At 44.4% G+C, this 6,000-nt stretch overlaps 1 non-coding gene across 1 annotated transcript; it reads left to right on the top strand.

The window, feature by feature from the left end:
* The first annotated feature begins 2,887 nt into the window (after positions 1 to 2,887).
* Positions 2,888 to 2,960, top strand: TRNAG-CCC (transfer RNA glycine (anticodon CCC)). The gene has a single exon. It is a non-coding gene; the product is annotated as a tRNA-Gly (tRNA).
* The last annotated feature ends 3,040 nt before the right edge of the window (positions 2,961 to 6,000 follow it).

Here is a 6,000-nt window from a genome sequence, read left to right on the forward strand (position 1 = left end):
ACTAAAGGGCCCTCCATGGAGAAGGGAGGCAGAAAGGCACAGAGCTGTTGGGTTGTAAAAGAAAGGACATCCCCCAGACTCATGTGGTTGGGGTAGGGTGACCAACTGTCCCCATTTGTCTGGGATGCAGGGATTTCTAGGGATGTGGGACTTTTAGAGTTAAAATTGGAAAGTCCTGGGTGTGGAGCTTCTAAAAAGTAGCTCCTTGTGTACATGAGATACATATGCGATACACATGCGACCTCCTCATCTTTCTAGCCCCCAGCACGATGGGAAACAAGACACAGAGACAGCCTTGCCTGTTGTTGGGGGGTTCAGGCTGAGTTGTTTTCAGTAATCCCATGAGGTCAGAGGGAACAGAGGCAATGAATGAATGAATGAGTAGATGAATGAATGAATGATTTCAGTGGGGCAATTACTTATTCGTGCTTTGAGCACGATCATTTTCCACTGATTGACACTTAATTCCATCCATTGACAAGCACTAGTGAATCCATTGCCTCTTACAGCAAGGCCTCTTGGAGCAAAGAAAACCAATTTGAAGCCATGAATCCAAAAAATCACATCCACAGGCATTTCATACGCATACTTGCATTTTTCTGCCTTGGAGGAAATTGCTTTCCATTTGAAGAGTTGACAAGAGCACAGAAAAGATGACTTACAATCTAGACATCTGTGCCCAGTGCCAAAGAAGATGGGCCCACGGGAAGTACTGTGATGTGGAGACAGCCAGAACCTCTCCTGGGGCCAGGCTCTGGTGTGTGCTGTACATGCATGCTAAGTCGTTTCAGTCACGTCCAACTCTTTGCAACCCTAGGACTGTAGCCCACCAGGCTTCTCTGTCTATGGGATTTCCCAGGCAAGAATACTGGAGTGAGTTGCCATTTCTTCCTCCAGGGAATCATCCCAACCCAGGGATCAAACTCTCGTCTCTTATGTCTCCTGCATTGACAGGCAGGTTCTTTACCACTAGCGCCACCTGGGAAGCCCTTGGGGGCAATGGCTTATATGGGTCACATCATTTTATGTTCCCGATAGCCCTGAGAAGTGGCTCCATTTTACAGAGGAGGACCCAACACTTCAGCATCTGGGTAGCCTGCCCAAGGTCACACCAACAGTGAGTGGTGGACCCCAGGTCTGTCTGACTCCCGAGGCCATCATCCTCTTAAACCCTCACTCTGCTGCTGTTGTGCTCCAGGAACAGAAGACCTGGGTGAGTCCTGACATTGCTGCTTAATAGCTGTGTGACCTAAGACAAGATGCTTCACTCTCCAAACCTCAGTTTCTCTGTCTGCAAGATGGGGATAGAAGTAATGCTGACTTCATCAGATCAGGTTGTGTGGAAAGTTCTAGTCCATAAGAAGCCCTCCGTGAGTTCCAAGGATGAAGGAGAAGGGACTCCAGGAGTGCAGCACAAAGGTGGTGTGAGTGAGCCAGATTGGCAGTGAGGAGAGCTGGCAGGCAGAGGCTGTAGGCTGAGGGGTGAGACCAGGGGACATCTACCCTGGCTGCACGTCAGAGGCATCTGGGGTGTCACACTACAAACTAGGGAGTAGGACCTAGTAGGTCCTACTATCTGGGAGTAGGACCAGTGCTTGGGTCCTACAATCTGAAAGTAGGACCCAAGCACTGGTATTTCTACAACTCCCCAGGTAGAGTTGTAGCCAGAGTTGAAAGCCTTTGGCCTAGACCTTTGCTCTTAGTCATGAGGACCTTGGAGAAGCAAGAGTGTCACTGGAAGTGTGTTAGAAATGCAGAATCTCAGGCCCACCTCAGGTCTGCTGAGTCGAATCTGCATTTGAGCAAGATCCCTGGGTGATTCATGTGCACATTATTTTTTTATTTTAATTAATTAATTTAATTAATATTAAATTGCCGTATTTGCTTGTGCCACATGGCAAGTGGCTTGTTAGCTCCCCAACCAGGGATCAAGCCCATGCCCCCTGCAGTGGAAGTGTGGAGTCCTAATCACTGGATCACCAGGGAATTCTCATGTGTACATTAAACTCTAAGCATCCTTGGGCTAGTCTGTGGGTCACAGATGGGGAAAAATCAGCAAAATGCCAGGCTTTGAACCCATTTAAAAGCCAAAGTACAAGTGAGAGGGGGAAATGAGGGGCAGCTGTTTACAGCAATCACTCACAGATAACCTAATCTGGCAAATGCAAAGGGCGAGGGTGTGGCAGGTCTCTATATGTTTAAACATCAATGAATCCACGATCACGGATGCTCAGGAAGTAAGGGATTCTGCCGGCCGCCCAGTGTTTGCTCACCTGCCACTGTATCAGTCAGAAGACTAACATTATCTGGTGTCAAAAATGTACCTGGCCTGGGATTAGCAGGAAAATATCAGCCTGCATGAGGCTTTGGAATTATGACAGGGTAGTAATTCCCAAAGGGCCTCTTCCTCACCCAGAATGAGCAGCTCTCCATCCCTGGCCAAACGGACTGCTGAGGCCACCGCTCTAAGGGGAGCGGGTAGTGGCTGGGTTCCCAGCAGGGCTGTGAGCTCAGCCTCTGTGACAGAGGGTGGGGGACCCTCTGTTGTGGCCCCAGAAACAGGACTTTCCTGGGAGGAAAAGGAGGCCCACAACTTCTGGAAGCTAAAGAAATGATATTTTAATCATTATTGACGATCTCTGGTAATCCCAATAGGTTCATCATCATTTCATAACAGGCAGCTGGAAAGCAGATTGTAGATCTTAAATTGAAAGCATTCAAGAAGACAGTGCAAGCACAAGGCTCAGTTTTTACAAAGCACTTCTGTCTGGTTCAATATTTACCATTATTTTAGCAGAGCCAACTCTTTGGGTTGGCCTTTGATAATCTAATCAAAGCTATGGACCCTGCCCCTATAAAATGAACATAAATGCACACTACCAGGACTTCCCTGATGGTCCAGTGGCTAAGACTCTGCATTCCCAATTCAGGGGGCCCAGGTTCGATCCCTGGTCAAGGAACTTAGATCCCACATGCCTCAACTAAGACCCAACGTAGCCAAATAAATAAATAAAAATAAATATTAAAAAAAAAAAAACACAAGTACAGACAACTTCAGGGAACCCCTGAACAGTCCCCTGAATCACTTCCTTGAATCTGTTTTAGAGTATCCTGAAGCAGACTAAAATAAAATTCTATTGGTTTGCTTCCCACCATCCATTAGCACTTCAGATAATGCCACACATTTCTTTCAGGGTCTACCTACTTTCAGTGGCTATACTCCAGTTTGGAGCATGTGACCCGAGGCTGAGCCACGCAGTGTATCCCATACCCCTGGCTACAGTTACTGGTTCAGGGATAGATACATGGACCCATTCAGAACCCATAAAGCTCAGTGAAAGTTAAAAGAAGGTCCTTGACTCTTTCCTGTTGATGTCAAACATGAAAGCTGTGGCCACAGCAGTGAGAAGCTGGCAGTTGCCATCTCGGGATCACAGGGGAGAGTCTTTGTGCTAATGGACTCAACACAAAGTAAGCAGAGCCCAGAAATGAAGAGAGAAACCATATCCTGAACACAGACTTTGAGCCTTGAAGTCCTGTCAGATCTATCTTTGGATGGTTTAGTAAATAAAACCACAAGTCCATGCTTTAAGTAGTTTGAGTCACAAGCAACAGAAAGTGCTCAGATGGATAATCTTTATTAATTCATTGAATAGTCTTATGGCCCTTCATGCAGCTACCAATTAAACAAATAATGTCACTCTACAAGTGTTCTTTATGACCTGTTTTGGCCTTTCAATTTCACTAAATCTCTTCATCCCTACAGTTAATCCTCTACTTATCCCAGACACCTTTATAAATAAACCTCTTCTGTTACAAGGTTCCTTCACTTACATGTACCATGATGTTTATCATGCACCACAGAATTGCAAATTGTCATACTATATCATATTACAACAGGTGAATTATATAAATCTGATTAAAGCAGCCTAGTGACTGAGGTCCAAATTTTAGATATCAATACTTAACAACACAAGTATTCTGAAATCAATTCAATGCTGTAATTGTCATTAAATGTAACTTTAAGTAAGATTATTCTTAGACCTCAATGATACGCATACCGTTTTTTCAGACTACAGAATGTTGATTTCCAGGCAGCAAGGGTGGGAAGAGCCTTCAGCCAGCCGGATTCCAGATTTCGGTGAATTCTCTACAGTCCTATGAAAAGGTTGTGACATGTGATAAAGCCAGGCAGACTTGAGATAAAATTTGGCTCTTCTAATTAAGGAGTACATCAAGGCTGTATATTGTCATCCTGCTTATTTAACTTATATGCAGAGTACATCATGAGAAATGCTGGGCTGGGAGAAGCACAAGCTGGAATCAAGATTGCCAGGAGAAATAACAATAACCTCAGATATGCAAATGACACCACCTTTATGGCAGAAAGTGAAGAAAAACTAAAAAGCCTCTTGATGAAAGTGAAAGAGGAAAGTGAAAAAGTTGGCTTAAAGCTCAACATTCAGAAAACTAAGATTATGGCATCCAGTCCCATCACTCCATGGCAAATAGATGGGGAAACAGTGGAAACAGTGGCTGACTTTATTTTTGGGGGCTCCCAAATCACTGCAGATGGTGACTGCAGCCATGAAATTAAAAGACGCTTACTCCTTGGAAGGAAAGTTATGACCAACCTAGATAGCATATTAAAAAGCAGAGACATTGCTTTGCCAACACAGGTCTGTCTAGTCAAGGCTATGGTTTTTCCAGTAGTCATGTATGGATGTGAGAAATGGACTATAAAGAAAGCTGAGCACCAAAGAATTGGTGCTTTTGAACTATGGTGTTGGAGAAGACTCTTGAGAGTCCCTTGGACTGCAAGGAGATCCATCCAGTCCCTCCTAAAGGAGATCAGTCCTGGGTGTTCATTGGAAGGACTGATGTTGAAGCTGAAGCTCCAATACTTTGGCCACCTGATGCGAAGAGCTGACTCATTTGAAAAGACCCTGATTCTGGGAAAGATTGAAGGCAGGAGGAGAAGGGGACAACAGAGGATGAGACGGTTGGATGGTATCACTGACTCAATGGACATGAATTTGGGTAAACTTCTGGAGCTGGTGATGGACAGGGAGGCCTGGCATGCTGCAGTCCATGGGGTCACAAAGAGTTGGACACAACTGAGCGACTGAAGTGAACTGAACTGAAAATTAACTGAAGAGGATCCAGAGATGCTCAGATGATTATCCCCTCCACCTGACTTTCTTCTTCCTCTTCCCTCAACTTATTTGTTGAAAATACTTCCTACAGTGAAGGAAGGATTGGAGGTGGTGACAACATGGCAGCTGGTAGATGGTGGGAGACATCTCTGGGATCACGAATCTTGGGTGGAACTGAGGGTTTTACTCAGAGATTTCATCTTATCCTTAAGAATCACTAACGTTCACTTGATTTCTAGGTTGGAAGCCTGTATTTAAATTCACAAAAGCAGGTCTTCTGTGTCTTTCTACCCAGGAGTTGTATGGAGGGAAAATGAGTGGGGATTTGGAGTAGATATTTCAAAGACTTGCAGTCCCTGATGAGATATATTTCCAAATAGTTCTCTAGCTTTCCAAAGCTTTTATGACTATTCTTATCTACACACACACACACTCCAGCATTTGATGTTTCTGAAACTCAGCCTGAGGCAGAACCTTAAACACATCTCGAGTTGTGATCACAGAAGCAACAGGCTCCCACTGGGTCTGAAGTTCTGTAGAGCATTTTATGATAAATTCATCAAAGCCACAGGAGCCAGATCTTTATAAATAATTCTGACATCCTTCATTACTCTTTTTTTTGCTGCTAGCCCGTGGGGGACAATTAATCTTCATAGGAAAGAGAGGCTTCTTGTTTACACATTTGCATTCACAGCACTTTTGTTTTTATGAACTCATTTCCTCAGTCTCCAGATTTTTTGCAATATTGGAAATTTTTAATTTATGAAAACCCTGTAAAACTACTGTGCTTCACTTGAACCTAAGGTTGTCTATCCATTTGGAGGTCATGTCCTGACAAATTGCT

This window comes from Dama dama, chromosome 24 (genome assembly GCF_033118175.1).
Source record: "Dama dama isolate Ldn47 chromosome 24, ASM3311817v1, whole genome shotgun sequence".
NCBI lineage: Eukaryota > Metazoa > Chordata > Mammalia > Artiodactyla > Cervidae > Dama > Dama dama.